This window comes from Culicoides brevitarsis, chromosome 1 (assembly GCF_036172545.1).
Source record: "Culicoides brevitarsis isolate CSIRO-B50_1 chromosome 1, AGI_CSIRO_Cbre_v1, whole genome shotgun sequence".
In the NCBI taxonomy this organism is placed as follows: domain Eukaryota; kingdom Metazoa; phylum Arthropoda; class Insecta; order Diptera; family Ceratopogonidae; genus Culicoides; species Culicoides brevitarsis.
The window spans coordinates 3,203,757-3,219,646 of record NC_087085.1 but is presented as its reverse complement, the minus strand read 5'-3'; the positions used below and the strand labels follow the sequence as shown (position 1 = coordinate 3,219,646).

At 19.8% G+C, this 15,890-nt stretch overlaps 1 protein-coding gene across 2 annotated transcripts in view; it reads left to right on the top strand.

Annotated features, from left to right (window-relative positions):
• Positions 1-15,890, top strand: part of LOC134837165 (calbindin-32) — a 78,615-nt gene that overhangs the window by 40,798 nt on the left and 21,927 nt on the right. For both annotated transcript variants that reach the window (XM_063852516.1, XM_063852515.1), the window contains exon 2: positions 11,320-11,353. The gene's annotated coding sequence lies outside the window, so the exon portion shown is untranslated. The remainder of the gene's footprint in view (positions 1-11,319; positions 11,354-15,890) is intronic.

The following is a 15,890-nucleotide window of genomic DNA, read 5'->3' as shown; positions in this document are numbered from 1 at the left end:
TAGGTTAGTTACATGCACTTAAATACTTTAAAATAAAACAAAAATTCAACCTTGACGCGACTTTATCCCACAGTGGCATGATTTTTGATGAAGAGGAAGATCATCATCCCGCATCACGAGATAATTATGATGAACAAGACATCATTTAAACGACCGTTAATCATAATCAAGTCACATCGCCGCACAATTTAACCAGTCAAGGTCGTTTATTTTCTTGTTAACAGAAAAAAAAATTTTTTTTGACATGACACGATTTATTTTGTGCAAATATTTAATCATAAAATTCCATCAAATGTCGTTTTTTTGAAGAGAGGCAAAAAAAGGGATAAAAAATCGGTTACAATCCCAAAATAATTGAAAATTTTTCATGTAACAAAATAGTTTGCATTTTCGGATTTTTTTTTGTGTCGTGTGCGTTACATGAAAATTTCGAGTTTACCTTGACTTTTCAACCTATTTAGGAGAATCCACATATTCTGACTCACGAATTGGGATATAAAGAATAAAGTTACATCGTGCAACTTATGATTTGTCGTAATGTTGCTATTTTTCATGTTTTCGTGCTCTTTGTTGTCTGCGTTGCAATTTTCATTGTGCAAAAAATTGTAAAATATTGCAAAGACATCTGAAAGATGCACTTTTTCCATAGAAATACAAGAAAAGTGAAGGAAATATACGTTTCGAGTATTAAAAAATGGGGATAAAAGAGGGAAAGAAAGCTCATTTCAACTACGGATTTCGTTAAATAAAAGATTATGTGTGACATTCATTTCATTTTGTGTTCCGTTGAGGCTTATTTTGTGAGATTTTAAGAGGTTTTATGATGAATGACAAAAGTTTTGATGGGTTTTGTTGCTTAAATTAGGTTGGATGGTACGAGTTTTTGAATGAAAATTAAATTTAATACTTTTTAATGGTATTTTATATTTTTTTTTTTTTAAATATTTAAAAAAAATATTTAAAAATAATTAGGTATTTAATTATTTTTTTTTTAATAAATAAATAAAATAAATTAATAATTAAAAAAAATTAAAAAAAATTTAAATAATTAAAAAAAAAATAATTAAAAAATATTATTGAAATCATTAAAAAAAAATTAATTTTATTTTAAAAAAAAATAATTTAAAACATTTTTAAAAAATAAATAAAAATTTATTTTTTTTTATTTAATTCTAATTTTTCCAAAAATTTAAATTAAATTAAATAATTAAAAAAAATTAATTATTAATAAAAATTTTTATTAAAAAAATTTTATTTATTATTTTTAATATTTTTTTAAATATTTAATTTATTTAAAAATAAAATAATTTATTTTTTAATTCTGAATTAAAAAAAAAATTAACAATTAAAAATATATTAAATTTTTTTTAAAAAAATTATAAAATAATTAAAAAATAAATTTTCAAATAAAAATAAAAAAATTTTTAATTTTCCTAAAAAAAAAAATATAAAACTGACCTAAAAACCTTAAAAATTCTTTACTTGACCACGCAAAAAATGATAAATTAGAAATTACGGCAATTATAATCGCATAACGTCGCACGACTCTTCCATAAAAACATGCTAATCATCTTCAATTTCAACACTTTCCATTTGTAATAATTACACACGTTTAACGAAAACGACTTCCAAATAGCTCCCAAAGTATTTAGCGGAATGTCTTGAAAATTATAACATTAAAAAACGAAACCATTTATGTATATTAAGCACATTTTTGTTCACTACACCTTTATGGAAGCAAGAAAAAAAAACATTACAGAAATTCATATTTAAAACTAGTTCACTTGCTTCATGTCACACTTTTGTTCGACGACGCGGCGTATGGAACGTGAATATTATAATTTTTTTTATGCAAAAGAATTTTGTGTGCGGTTTTAGGTGTTGTTTCAAAATATTTAACTTTAAATTTTAATACTTCATAATAATAAATTTCTTGTTAAACTTTTTTTTTAGACAAGATAAAAACTTGAGATACGCGTAAATGAAACGCTTATAATTTATATTTTGTAACTTTTTTCTTTCTGTGAATAATGACTTTGCCAGAATGTAAAAGAAATTAAAAGTAACGGCGGCGCTTGAATGGATGAAGGTGACATGACATGTCGTTAGTTGCGAAACAATTTCTGTTGTTCGTTGATTGTTTTTGTTCCTTTTTGTTCAAAATGTCTGGCTGGTTAATAAACTTGTATAACAAACATTTGAACATATATTTATAACATTTCATAAATAATAACAAAAAAAAAATGTAGTTCAACGCAAAAAAATATAAATTGTTACAAAAAATAATAATTTGAATTATTATGAGTTTGGGTTATGTTAAGTAGGCTGATACAAATAAGCAAAAATGTTTTAAATTTCATAAAAGATTTTTTTTTGTTAATTTAAAAAATATTTTTTAATTTTTTTAAAATTTATTAAAAAAAATTATAAAAAGTAAATTATTTTTAATATTTTTTTATGATTATTAAATGCTAAAAAATTATGAAAAAATAATTAATTCTGTAAATAAATAAATAAAAATTTATTTTCATTTAAAATTTTTAATAATAAAAAAAATAAAAATTTTAATAATAAAATAATAATTTATTTTTATAATTTTTTTTATATTTTTTTAATCAATTTTCAAGCCTTATTATTTAAGAATAATAATAGGTATTGAAAAAAATATTAATAAAAATATATAAACTATTATTAATAAAAAAATTAAAAAAATAAAAATTTAATATTTTAAAATATTATTTTAATTTATTTTAAATAAAATTATTTATTATTAAAAAAAAATTTTTTTAATCAATTTTCAAATCTTTTTCATAAATAATATTAAAATAGTTTTAAAAAAAAATTAAAATTTTTAATAAAAAAAAAAAATTTAAATTTTAAAAATTATTTTTAATTTTTTTTTAATTTTTTTTTGAATAATTTATTAAAAAATTTTTTAATTAAATTTTTTAATTAAAAAAAAATTAATAAATTTTTCAAATAAAAAAAATAAATTAAAAATTTAAATATTTATTTTAAAATTTATTAATTTTTTTATTTTATTTTTTTTATTAATTTTTATTTTAATTGAAAAAAATTTAAAACATTTTCAATTATTGCATCACCCTAAAATCTCTCATTAAACATTTTTTTTATGAGAGAATTCCCTTTGCTTAAATACCTAACATCCATCCATCATGATTGTTTCGTACAGAAGCTGACATCACGCATTTTTTGCCTCTTTATATAACCAAAGACATGAACATTGAACATGTTCAACATAGGATTTCTTTGTTCTCTGCATGTCTCGTCATTCAACTAAGCAATTATTATTGACTTAGATTTTTTTTTCTCGTCAAAATCCCGAAGATTACGGAACAAACAAAAAAGCTCAACTCTTTAAGAGCTCCGAGTTAATTGAAAAAGATCTTCAGAGAAGAAAAGGCACGTAAAATTAATCAAATTATCCCTTCCAAGATGTAAATATCTCCGAAAATTCGGAGAGAAAGGGACATTTTCGCAAATAAATCATTAAAGGGATGCCAATTTAGCAGTACTTACCACGTGCCAATCATTTGACCCATTTCAAGTGAAAGAAAAGAGCTTCTCATGAATTTATTTAAAATAATAATTCTTTGAAAGAGACAAATTTATATTTTTTGGGAAATGGATCAAAAAAGTGACTCAGTCAAAAGAAATGTAAATGCATGAAATATTAATAAGTGGAAATGATCTGGAAAAGATTTATTTTTGTGTGTGCGTGACTCGTATTTCTTTGTGCCTTTTCACATGGAAAAGTGAAGATTTTCTTCAGTGATATGATTTGACAGAAATGAAAAATGCTTTAAGGGACGTTTGCGAAAATTAATCAAGTATTTTATCTTTTTTGAGATGATTTCGATGAAAAATGGACAAATATTTATTAAAATACGTCAGAAAAGTATTCAGATTTTTATTGAAAATTTAGAAACGTCAATTCGAAAAAATCCGTTAAAAATTTGAAAATTGCTTTTTTGCTAATTCAATCTGTCAAAAATTTAAAATCATAAATTTTTGAAAAAAATTATTTAAATTATTGATTTAATTTTTGAAAAAAAAAATTAAAAATAATTAAATAATTTTTTAATTAATTAATTTTTTTGTATTATTATTTTAAAAAAATTAAAATTTCGTAAATGTCAATTCAAAAAATTCCGTTAAAAATTTGAAAATTGCTTTTTTGCTAATTCAACTTGTCAAAGACTAAAAACCATAAAATTTAAAAAAGTATTATTTTATTTAATTAATAAAAAAAAATGAATTTTAATTTAAAAAAAAAATAAAAAATTCGTAAATGTCAATTCAAAAAGTGACCGTTAAAAATTTTTAATTTTTTTTTTTTTTTGTTAAAATTTTAAATAAAAAATTCCATCTCTGAACAAAAAAAAATTAAACAACAAAATTTTTCGATGACTCCAGCTTTTTTACAGCATTATTATTCATAATTTATCAGAATATAAACCGCTTGTCATTTCCTTCATCTTCATCTTATTTATGATTAAAAATTCATCTTTGTCACTTTTTCGGTTAAATTTCGTTTCGTTAGTCAAAAAATAACAATAAAACATAATAAATCATCACGATGTCAATCAAAGCACTTAATGGAGGATAAATGCTCATTCAACGAGAGTCCTTGAGTTCATCAAGTGCCTCGTATATTGAAATGTAATTTATCCGATACTTGTCTCTTAAGTAGCGAGTTACATTAAATTAAAGTTCTTCTAAGGCAAAACATCAATCGATCGACGACCAATACAAATGTCGATCAACCTGATGTGAATGTAAACAACTTTTGCGTTTTATTTATTTATTTATGCTAATGATTTCTTGCAAAAATAGCATTTTCGTATTCCTTTGCGAGTAAACAATTCTTTGGATTCAAAGCGATCGCATACATCAAATAGATGCGAAACTCGAATAAATGAAGATATAAATTCAGGCAAAATTATTATTTATTATTATTAAAAGTAACATATATGATGATTTCAAAAGGTGAATAGATGATTTTCTCACAAATTCAAAGCCCCAGAAGCAAACAAGTGTGTTATGTGTGCAATATGAAATATTAGTGCGGTGCAAATAATAATTTTAATCGAAATAGACATGTGTGGGTTATTCCATTCAGAAAAAAAATTTATTGAATATTTTAATTTTTATATTAGATGAAATTTTTTATAATTTTAAATATAAAAAAAAAAATAATTAATTAATTAAAAAAAATTAAATTAATTTAATAAAAAAAATTAAAAATTAATAATTTTGAATTTAAAAAATTATTAATTTTATTTTTTAATTTATATTAATAAATTAAAATTTATTAATAAATTTTAAATATTTTTTATTTAATAATTTTTATAAAATTTTAAATTAAAATAATTTTTAAATTTTTTATTAATAAAAATATATTTATTGATTAAAAAAAAATTTCCAATTAGAAAATTTATTGAATATTTTTTAAAAATTCTATTAATAAAATTAATTAAAATCCTAAATATCTTATTAAATAAAATTTTTTTAATATTAATTTTTCTCAAAATTTTTTATCAAAAAAAATAATAAAAATTTTATTTAAATAAATTTTTTATTTTTTTAATTGTAAAAAAAATAATAAAATTTTCAAAAATTATTTTTAAATTATTAATGTTAAAATTTAAAAAAAAATAATTTTAATAAAATTTTTTAATTTAAATATTTATTTATTGATTAAAAAAATTTTGAAAATTCCAATTAGAAAATTTTAATAAATTTAGTAAATATTTAATAAAAAAAAAATTAAAATTATAAAATAAATTTAAAAAATATTAGATAAAAAAAATATCTTAAAATTTTTCATTTAATTAAAAATTTAAAAAAAATTAAATTTTATTTTAAATTAATTTAAATTTTTTAATTTTTTTTTATTTTTTAATACATTATTATTTTTTTATTTTAAAATTAAATTAAAAACCTATGCAAAAAAAATCTCAATGTTTTCTAAATGGAATAATCCAAATGTGTAAATTTTAGTTATAATATTATTAAACATGCATATATTCGAGTAACATGTTAATATAATAATACAATATAATGTACTAAAATTGTTCATTTATTGCAATGTAGCACATATATCGAAATTTATACATGTTCAATATATGCCCAAATATTACGAAATTATTGCGTTGCGTGTGTCACTTCAATTCACTTGCTCGCCTGTTGTTCACAGAAGAACAACGACACAAAGGTGAGTCAATTTATTGAGTTTATTGAACATCTTCGCGTCTTATATAACTTAAAGTGGGTCTCAAGCGATGCGTAGTTAAAATTATTACATTACAAACATTTAAAATTCTTTGTGTTAATTATGTAAAATAAATAAACGAAGTACGCCTGTTTAGTGTTTGGTGTCAACATTAAATGGCTTTGCTTGGATTTTTAATTTAAAGTTAATTTTTTAACAATGCAATTTATTGATCCATCGAGGAAAAGTGTTACAATCAATTTTTTATTTTTTTTTTCAATTGACACACAAAATATCTTCAATTAATTATGGGTTTTTTAAATAGATAGACAGAGATAATTGTTCATTTGTACTATTTTTTGTTGTAATTTATCGTCGTAGCGAAGAGGGCATGTTACAGGTGAAGTAATTGTTAACGTGATATGGGTAACCTTCTTCTTCTTCTTTTTTTTTCTCGTCTTCTTTGTGCCTTTTATGTGCATTTATATTTATCACTTTAACGAAATTAAATGTTTTTTTCAATTAAAGTCGTTTCAGTTTAAAAGGTCAAGGAAATTATTTAAAGAGTGTTGTAGAAAATGTTTTTTATATAATATAAAAAAAAAGTTTCTCAAGACATAAAAAAGGTTTATAAAAAAATTAAAGAAAAAATTTAAAAATATTTTTTGGAATTTTGTTATTTTTTCATTATTTTATTTATTAAATTAAATTAATTAATTAATTTTTTTATTAAAAAAATATTGTAGAAATTTTTTTTTTATAAAAAAAATAATTTTCTAAACAAAAATAATAAATTTATAAAAAAAATTGAAGGAAATATTAAAAAAAATATTAAATTTTTTTTAGTTAAAATTTATTTATATTTTTTTTTTGCTTCTAAAATTAGAAAATTTATGAAAAATATAATTTCTAAAAAAGTTTTAATTTTTATTTCAATGTTTTATTGTTTTTTAGCAAAATAAAATAAGAAAAATTATTAAAGAAACATTTTAAAATTATTTTTTAATAATTTAATTTTTATTTTTTAAATTCTTATTTTAGACAGAAAAATAATAAAAAAATTTAACTAAAAAAATATTTTAGAAATTTTTATTTTTTATTTTAAAAAAATTATTTTTTTTATTTATTTATTTATTTTTTTTTTTTTTTGAAAATACTTGAATAATTGAAATTTTTAAAATAATTCGCCAACATAAAATTAACAAAATTTTTTTTTTATTTTTTAATATTAAAAAATTAAAATTTATTAATAAAAAATTATGAATTTAATTAATGTTTAATTTTAATTATAAATTAAAAAATTTCAACTAAAACTTTAAAAACACATTTTTCGAATTAAAACATTTTTTCAATAAAAAAAAAATTAATGAAAAATTCTCGAATAATTTATTTTTGCTTTATATTTAATAATAGTAAAAAAATAAATAAATAAAAAATTAAAACCAATAAAAAATTAATTTCCCTATTTTTCAAATTATCCATGGTAATTTCGCGAACATTACAAGACTCCAATTTTTCACATAAAATAAATTTCTGTACGTCGACTTAACCTTTTATCAAATCCATCAAGATTAAAAATAGAGAAAAAATACAAAAACTGGTCGTGCAATAACAGCACGATACCACACCTAATCATTATAATTTAAATTTCTCAGAATTTTTTTTCTATTTTTTTAAATTTTTTTCAAATAATTGACTTCCTTCATGCTCGATATTTGTGTCAATTCGCAAGCTATGAGAAAAACTCGTGGGTTGTCATAAAACGACACTTGTTCCGCGCTGAAACATTATTTGTAACGAACCACTTGTCAACAATGTAAAACGGAATTGGCAAACAATAAATAAAAAATGACAATAAAACCAAAAATGTCTATCGGAAGAGAGGAACAACGACGAAAGAAACTACCAGCAATAAATAAATCAATTTCCTTTTATTTTTTTTTTTTGGCTTTCGTCTGACAATTCTAACGGTAGTAGCAAGCCATAAAAAGAAAACAACACTCACTAATAATAATAATGGTTATCATTGTGTGCAATTGTTTTCGATCAATTCCAATTTTTGTACATAAAAAAGTTTGTTATACTTTTATTTCTCACTTGTGCGCGCGGTATAGGTTAAGGTTTGCTGCGTTTCAAACTATCAGTAAATATTTTGTAGTGAACACGATATCGGTATGCGATGCGGCTTTTTATATATATTTAAAACTTTCACTCATTTGTATATTTTATTATGTTTTATATATGATGTTGATGATGCTTGCGCACTATACACTCGTTCAATAATTTGTACAACTCACATATTATCAACACTTTTTTTTTGTACACGTTACAATGTAAGAAAAAGTACAAGAAAATCATTATTTTATTATTTCTTGGCAAAAATTTCACGAACTTTTAACTTTTTTATTTATTTTTCTTGCAAAACAATGAAATGCTTTAATAAATACCAATAAAATTATAAGGGTAACGTAGGCGTAAAATTGTCATCATCATCGCTCAAGTGAACAAAAATGTCAAAAAAATGCATTTTACAGCGCTTCAATGGATTTATTTTATTTATTATTTATTTTAAATCGATAAAAAAATAAGAAAGTAATATTTTTATATATGATTATTAATATATTATATATAAATAAATAACGACAATGATAATAAAATAATATTTAAAATATTTTTTTCTCAAACTTTTTAATTTTTTTTTTTGCTTTTGGAATTTCTATTCAAACATTTTTTAACATGTCTCAATGTCAGCTTCTTTAAAAAATTTCTATTATTATTAAAATATATTTTTTTATATATGTTAGGTATCATATATAAATATACATATATGATTGATGAAATTCAATTTGCACGTCGATGTGATGAATTCCGGAATCAACTTGTGAATTTTTTAAATTTTTATTATTTTTTGACAGTTTCTCACATATACTTGATATATATTAATATATAATATATATGTTTAATATTAATATATATATCATGATGAAGATAATAATAAAATTACCTTTTTCAAATATTTATTTTGAATTTATTTTTTAAATTGAATTCTTGGCAGTTTTTCTTTTTTTTTTAAGTCACGAATTTTTTATCTGATAATTTTTTTTTTTTATTTTTTTTTTGTTATATATTTTTTTATTTTAACCTTTGATAATTATATCATTTAATTTTTTTTTATTATTTTATTTAATTTTAACCAATAATTATTCTTTCACTTTCTGATTTATTATTATTTTACCGTTCATTAAGTAATTTTCGATATCTGATAAAATAATATTTTATTTTATTAACTGCGCACCGCTTAAAAATATTTTGCGATACAAAAATAAACATCTACCGTTCACGACTCAAATTCAACTAAACGTTGGTTTGAATGAAAAACTTTTACTACAAAAGCAGCGTGACTTAAAGCCCCTCCAATTAAATTAACATTGCTCGTAAGCGCACGTTAACTCACTTGCTTGCCTTTGCTTTGGTAGGTTGGTATGTTGCTTTTTTTTTCTTAAGACAACTTTACTTAACAATCCATACAGAGCGCAAGATATATATGTATGTAGTTAACATTTTAAACATTAACATCTATATACGGCACGTTGAGCACGTCGCATAGTGCAATATTATTATTTTTTTACTATTTTTGTACTCGAACGGAATAAATTTGAGCTGAAAATTTATTTTGAATAAAAATTCTTTGAGATTTATAAAAAATTAAATATTGAGAAACACTTGATAAATGATGACAAATGTTCTAAATTGAACAAAATGTATAAATAAATAATATGTTTTTATATAATAATCAATGACAAACTACATTCCTCATGCAAATTCTTATGTTTTGTTTTTCTCACCTGCATGTTGCATGTTGGAGACCTTGTCTCTGAAAAAATTTTCATTATATTAAAAAATAATAATAATAAACAATAAACGAGAAATTAATTTATAAATATGCAAAATATGTATATTAACTCAGAACTTAAAATAAAAAATTTAATTAAATTTAATTTGAAAAAAATTATTTTATTTCAATTTTGTTTAAAAATTAAACATAAAATATTAACAAATTTTTTGGGACTTAAGAAAACTTTAAAAATATTTTTTTTTATTTTTTTAAAAATTAATTATTATTTTAATTTTATTGCTTAATTTGAATTAATAATAAGAAATTTTATTAAAATTTTATTTTTATATTAAAAAAAAATTATTGACGGGTTTACAATTTTTGGGCTTAAAAATAATTATTATTAAATTTAATTAAAATATTTATTAAAAATAATTTATTATTTTAATTTATTGCTTTATTTGAATTAGTTGGATAATTTTTTTTAAATTAGAATTTTTATTAATAAACTTTTATATTAAATTTTATACAAATTTTGTAACGCAATAACTCAAATTTTGTTTTACGAATTTCTGTAAATATTTTTTTAACTCGTCAGATTGAGCTTCAAGAAGGTTTATGTACAAAAAAAAATAAGAAAATATGTGAAAATTCATGAAAAATTAAGAAAATCTAATGTAATGTTCATTGCATACCTCACAAACTCTAAAATTATTTTTTTTAAATAAAATATTAATTGCATACTTTCAGGAATAGATTTCTATTTAAAATAATTTTTATTTTATAATTTATTTTATTTTAATTTATTTGATAATTTTTTTTATTTATATTTTATAATTTAATAAAAAAAATATTGGTAAAACAAAATCTACGGGTCCCATTAAAACTATTAAAAATTATCATTTATCAATTTCTATATGTTAATAATCTCAATTTAAAAACATTCAACAAGTTGTATCACTCTAAAATCAACGAATAAAGGATAATTTAAGTCAAGTTCAAATTACATGCAATTTGTATCAATATATGACACAGTTTAATATATAATAAAAATAAACAACTCTCCTTCATTCAACTCGATATTACGACGTCATGTAACAAGAATTTTTATTAAGATTACAAGAAAGAGGAGTGCGGTGCATTCCAACGAGCAAGTAATGATTTATTCAAGAACATGTAATTTTATAAAAATTGCACTTTTTTACTATTATTGCATTACTGACACATTTATTACTCTTTTTTTTTACAGAAATCACCCGGCATTCGAAGACAAGAATTTGAAGGTAAAGAAAAAGTCCAAAACTTTTACTTTCGTTTTTTTTTTGTTAATTAATGATTTCTTATAATGATGATGAATTTAAAGCAATATATTAAATATGTTAATATATAGAAAGAAATGTTAATAATTAAAATGTATCTTTTGGAAAAAAAATATATGTTTGTAGAAAACATGAATAAAATTATAATTATAAAATAACTTCAAAAAAAGTTGTTATGCAACGAAATTTCTACCGAATTCCAATCAAATAAAATTAAAAATAAATAAATAACTTTTGTATATAAACATATACATTGACAACTTTTTATTATTAACTTAATTTAGTTTATTAAGTTTATTATGTTACAAATTCGTCACACATTTTTTTTATTATTTTAATGTATATATAAATATTATCATGAAATCTCGAGGAAATCAAACCTCTACCGGTCATTAACACGTTTTTTCCATCATTACCGCTAACGATGTACTATCACTTGTTTATTTCCCTTTCATTATTAATATATAAACAAACATTTATAAATGAAAGAAAAAAAAACGGGTTGTTATCACACATTCAATGTTACTATTACCTACTATGTAATGAACCAACCGAGCAAGTAACAACGAGACAACATAAAAAACAACTTTACAACATAATGTTTTTAGTGCATTTTGTGGAAAAATTTAACAAGTGGTTTAAAATTATTTTTTCAAAAGGAGTTAACAAATTAAATAATTAAAATATAATTAAATTAATTAATATAATTTTTTAATTATTTGTTATTATTTTCACTAAAAAATAATTATTTAAAATTAACTTAATTTTAAAAAAAATTAAATAAATGAAAAAATTTAATAAATTAATGTTTTTATTGTATTAATTTAGAATAAATTCAAAAATATATATTAACAATTTAAATAGTTTTAAATAAAAAAAAAATAATAAATTTAAATTTTATTTAATTAAAAAAAATATTATTTTACTATTTATCTATTTTTAAAATTAGATTAAATAATAATAAACCACGTGATTTAAAAAATTAAATTAATAAAATTTAAATTTAAATTTAAAAAACTAATTTTTATTAAATTTAATTCATTTTTATTAACCTTAATAAATAAAATAAAAAAATTAATTTAATAAATAAAAAATTTTTATAAAATTTAATTAATTATTTTATTTTTATTTAAATTAAATTAAATTTTATTTAATTAAAATAAATTTAATTTTTTAAATTAAAAATTTTTTTAAAAAATTAAAAAATAAAAAATTAATAATAAAATAAATTAAAAATTTTTTTAAATAAATTAAAAATTTTTAAATTTAATAATAAAAACAATTATTAAAAAAAAATAAAATAAAATTTAATTAATTTTTTTTTATTATTATTAATTTTAAATTAATTTTTAAAAATTAATTGAAATAAATTAAGAAAAAAATATTTTAAATAGTTCATTAATTATTATTTTTAATTTAATTTTAAAAATTGTAATAAAAACCACGTGGTTAACGAAATGCGTTTTCGTAACCCAAACGATTACTTTTTAAAATATTTTAAGTAATTGTACTTTTATATACCTATTCACGACTGTACGAAACAGGTCTTCTCTCTCCGCCGCTATGAAGGTGCCTCTGTACTATAGGAAGATAGTTGTCGTCATATTATTACGTTATTAATGTAAAAATGCACTTTGGCCAAATCACTGAAAAAAGTGCCTGCAGCGATATTATGTGCGGCAAAAACCTGACTTAATAATATTTAATAATAAAAAAAAAAGTCGGAGAAGAAGCAGAAGAAGAAGACAAGAAGTAAACAAACCACTTTCGCTAAATTTTGTTATTATTTTTCTTTTATCTCGGTTTCGTGCCCATGTGTGTGTGTTTCGGTCGTGTAACTAACATTTCTTTGCATCAACGTCAATTTTAGTGTGAATACGAAAAATTACTCATACGAGCTCAGTTTTATGATGGAAATAAACAAAAAAGTACAACAATTGAGACAGATAAGATCTAACTCTGCCGTTGTTTGTTGGTTGCCTGAACGAGAAATGCGATGTTAACGTTGATAAATGACTTGCAATACGAGCGAACGATGAGTCTCTTGTGCTTTTAAAAATTGAAGTGCAACAGCGAGTTTTCCACGAAATTCATTTGTTTTTGAAGATCAATCTTTTGTTCTACTTTACTGTAAAAACATTTCCTATTTTTTAAGAGCATTTCAAGGAAATTGTAAAAAATTGTCAATTTTATTTTTTAATTTTATTTTATTTCTTTGAAATTTGAGCTTAAATATTTAAAAAATAATAAAAATTTTATTTTTAATTTACAAAAAAAAAAATTGAAAAAATGAGAAAATTAAATAATTAAATTTTATTTTTATAAAAAATAAAGAACGCAAAAAAATTAAAAAATAATTTGAGCAATAAAATTTTAAAATTAAATAAATAAACCTTTCTAATTTTAAAATAAAATTTTTTTTTAAAAAAATTCAAAAAAAATGAGAAAGGAAAAATTAAAAATTGAATTTTAAAATTTAATAAAATTATTAAAAAAATTGATTTAATTTAAAAAAATATAAAAATTAAAAAAAAAAAAAAATTTTAGAAGAAAAATTTAAAAATTCTTAAAATAAAATAATTAATTAAATAAATTTTTAGTTTTAATAAATATTAATTAATTTAAAAAAATAAATATAAAAAAAAATTAAATAAAATAATAAATTAATTAAAGTTAAATTAAAATTAAAATTAAATTAAATGTTAAATTAAAAAGAAATTTTTTTACAGAAAAAAATGACAAAAAATTCAAGAAAAATTTTGGGAATTAAAAAATTGTAAAAAAAATAAATATATTATTTTAAAAAATATATCGAGGGAAATTTGTGGAAAATCAAGAAAAAAATTGAAAATTTTAACTTTTTAGTTTATTTAAAAAAATTTAAAAATAAATTAAATTTAATGAAATAAAAAAAATATTTTATCGAAAACGATTAAATATTGATAAAAATTAAAAAAAAAAAAATAAAAATTTATTTTTTTTTTCTAAATTTTAATGAATTTTCCATTTTTTTTAATTTAATATTTCGATTAAATTGTAAAAAATTTTAAAATTTATACAAAAACCACAGAAAGTTTTCACAGAAAAATTTAAAATGCGGTTCAGCTTTTGGTTTCACGAAACCAATTTCAATTCGTACTTTTATTTATTTTTCCTGAAAACAGAAATATATTGTTCTCTCTTATCGCACGAAACTTTTTGTTTGTGTTGATGGCATGTTAGAAGATAAATTTTAGAATTTTCGACGTCGCCGCTTCGTCTGATTTCCTGAAAGAAACTTCTTCAAAGTACTTTTCTAAAATATTTTCTGTCAAAAGTTTTCCTGCATTCGCCCGTGTCACTCGCAAAAATGCAGGAAGAGCAAACACAATATCTTGCACTAACAAACAATTTTCCAGAAGAAAAAGAGAAAAAATGAGAAAAATCATTACCATTTTATAATATTATCATTTCATAGACACTTCACGTAGCATCGTCATCGTCATCAGCGGCAAGATTGTAAATTTTTCCACAAGCAAAAGCGCTCGGCAATTTTTTCATGCATTTATTATTATATCATGCCTACCCATATTTTTTATTGCAATTTATATTTTCGCATTATTCCTTTTAAAATATTGCCGAGTTTAGTGTTCTTTTCAACTGAAAATTTCTTCATGCTTTATTTGAGCGAATGAGCAAAAAAGGATATTAAAATTAAATATTGAGGAAATGAACTTGCCAAAAGCATGTAATAATATTTTTGTTGATTTCTTTTGCTTCGTTGCATGCATTGACGTCGTCGTCGTTTGGCAACAAAAAGAAAATGATTTATAACTAGTTCCTTTTGTGAGCATGACTACAAAGTAGAGTGAATAAAGTTGTTTGTTTGTGTGAAATTGGTGCATGAATATTCAATTTTGCAGTGGATTTTTTTCTGATTGAATAAAAAGACGGTGCAGATTTTTGATTAAAAAGACGACGAAAGTTAAAGATTTTAGTTTAATTAGTTTTTTGTGTCAAAAATAGAGATTAAAAAAGTTTGAATTAGCTCAAAGGCGATTTTCAAATTTTTCAACTGTCACTTTTTGAATTGACATTTGATGAATTTTCGTTCAAAATTTATTTCAAAAAAAATTATTCATTCTAAATTTTAAATTTAAATGTAACATTTATTTATTTTAAATTAGTTTTAATTATTAAATTTTTTTTGAATAAATTTGTTTTTTTTTAATAATTTTAAATTTTGTAGCTTTCAATTTTTTGAGACGAATTTTTATTAAAACGTAATTAAAATTATCATTATTAATTATTTTTATTTTTTTAATATTTTTAATTAATGCGAATTTCAAATTTTGTAACTGTCAATTTTTTTGTTTTTTTTTTATTATTAAAACTCAGAAAATGTGATGAAAGAGTTAAACTTAAAAAAAATCAAATATTTGAGCAAAAGCTCCAAATTTTTTTATAAAAATTTAATTTGAATAAGCAAAATGGCAATTTTCAAATTTTAAACGGTGATTTT